Source organism: Penaeus japonicus, unplaced genomic scaffold (assembly GCF_977035675.1).
Source record: "Penaeus japonicus unplaced genomic scaffold, GWHDUDI00000001_assembly GWHDUDI00000034, whole genome shotgun sequence".
Classification (NCBI taxonomy): Eukaryota; Metazoa; Arthropoda; class Malacostraca; order Decapoda; family Penaeidae; genus Penaeus; species Penaeus japonicus.
Window position 1 is genome coordinate 14,079,220 of NW_028234436.1, and position 2,500 is coordinate 14,081,719.

Below are 2,500 nucleotides of genomic sequence, written 5' to 3' on the forward strand. Positions count from 1 at the left end.
AATGATGATGTTGATAATCAATGATAAAAAAAAACGATATGATAACAATACGAAAAAAGAACAACAACAAAACAAACACACAAAAATATAACCCCATCTCCCTCTTATCTATCACCTCAGATATTCCCTCCACTCCCCCTCCCATCCCCCTCCCCATCCCCTCCCCTCCCCCCACGCCACATAATAGGCCTATAACTTCCGGAGGAGACCCTAAAGAAAAATGATAATAATGGTGAGGTAATCGTCATAATGACATTATAATCACGACCGACGGAGAATGAAATCTGTTCGTACGGTAGACTTATGGTCACAATTATCATTAGAAACACCTTAGGAAATGGGGAGAGAAAAAAGGCCTCTTTCCTAGTACCTTAGAAGGGGGGCTGGGGGCTGGAGCTGGGGGCTAGGGGCTGGGGACTGGGGGACTGGGGGAAGTAGGTGGCCTGAAGGGTAAGCGGGAGGGATATAGGAGGATGGTTGGGGTGGGGAGACAAAGGGGAGGGGAGTAGAGGCCTGGGGAATAGGTGGAGGAAAGTAGGGGGCTGGGGATGAAAGATGGAGCGAGAGAGCGAGCGAGAGAGAGAGAGAGAGCGAGCGAGAGAGAGAGAGAGAGTGAGAGAGTGAGAGAGAGAGAGAGAGAGAGAGATAAGAAAGAGTGAGAGAATGAGAGAGAGAGAGAGAGAGAGAGAGAGAGAGAAAGAGAGAGAGACAGAGAGAGAGATAGAGAGAGAGATAAGAAAGAGAGGAAGAGAGAGAGATAGAGATAGAAGAAGGAGAGGAAGAGAGAGAGAGCATACGATATTGTCAGAAGGCAAAAAATGAGAAGAAATAGGAATTTATGATATAATGGTGACGATGATGGTGATGGTTATGGTGACGGTGATAGTTATGGTGATGGCAATGAGGACGATGGTGATGACGATGACGATAATGGTGGTGATGGGATGGTGATGATTATGGCGATGGTAATAAGGACGATGACAAGGACCATAACGAGAATCATAAATTCCAGAGACAACAAGATAAAACGTCGCCTCTTAATATCACTTCAAAACCTATATATGTCAAAAAAAAAAAAAAAAAAAAAAAAAAAAAAAATGCTGAAACACGAAGAGAATAATATTTCACAAGTTTTAATTTCAGTTGTAATTTCCATTTTAGTGCTATGGTAGTCCGGAGCAGCGGAGTATTACATTTTTACGAGTGGCGAAACATTAATTAATTTCTATCATTGTGCTTTTCCACAACTGGATGGGTTTTATAACAGTAATGGTAATAATTATAATAATGATGATAATGATAATAATAACGATTACAATAATGATGATGATGATGATGATGATGATGATAGTACTAATAATAATGACGATGATAATAATAAGAACTATAATAATAATATTAATGATAATAATGTTAATAATAGTAATGATAACAATAAGAATTATAATAATAACAATAATAATAATAATAAAATCGATAATGATAATAATGGTGATGGTAACTGAAACAATAATAATAATAATCATAATAATAATAACAAAATAAATATAGAAAATATAATGATAATAATGACAATGCCAATCATGATAATAATAATCATAATGATAATTCTTAATAACAAAATAATAATCATGATAACGAACCATCAGCACACACGCTCACATAATAATAAAATTGAATAAATATAATCATTCACTAACATAAGAAATGAAATTATAATAATTTGATTGTCTAATTTACCTGACGAAAAAAAATGCAAAGAATCATTACTGATAAATACCGTTAATAAGAAAATGATGATTATGATAATAATAATAATGATTATGATAATAATGATAAAACGACTGATGCTACTGATAATAAAGACACTAAATAAAGTAATAGTTACAATAATGATAATAACACAATATGAATATGATCAATAATAACAATAATGATAACGATGGTTATAATAATAGTAATTATTATTACTATTAAACTAATGACAACTATAATAACAACAACAACAATAGTAATAATAATAATAATAATAATAATAATAATAATAATAATAACAATGACAATTATGATAATTGTAATAATAATAATATCAACTCAAAATGATCATGATATTGGTAAGGATAATAAAAACACTAGAAATAAAAATTCATAGCAATCATTATCCTAATCATAAAGAAAATAATAATAATAATAATAATAATAATAATAATAATAAACATGCATAAATAGCAATAGTAGTAGCAATAGCAGTAATGATAATAATGAAAGTAATAAAAATAAATTTCAACAATAAAATGATAATCATAATCAGCAGCAGCATTATAGATATCATCATTATTGTTTCCATTGTTATCACCTTTTTTTCGTTTTCATCATTGTCATTATCATATAATCTTAATCATTATTATCATTACTCTTACTACTAGAGTATTGCTACTATTCATAGTGGCATTATCATAATCATTATCATCATCATCATTACCATCATTATTATCATTAT

At 31.4% G+C, this 2,500-nt stretch overlaps 1 protein-coding gene across 7 annotated transcripts in view; it reads right to left on the reverse strand.

The window, feature by feature from the left end:
* The window catches only part of LOC122256929 (teneurin-a), a 682,571-nt gene that overhangs the window by 290,146 nt on the left and 389,925 nt on the right, over positions 1-2,500 (reverse strand). The window lies entirely within an intron of this gene.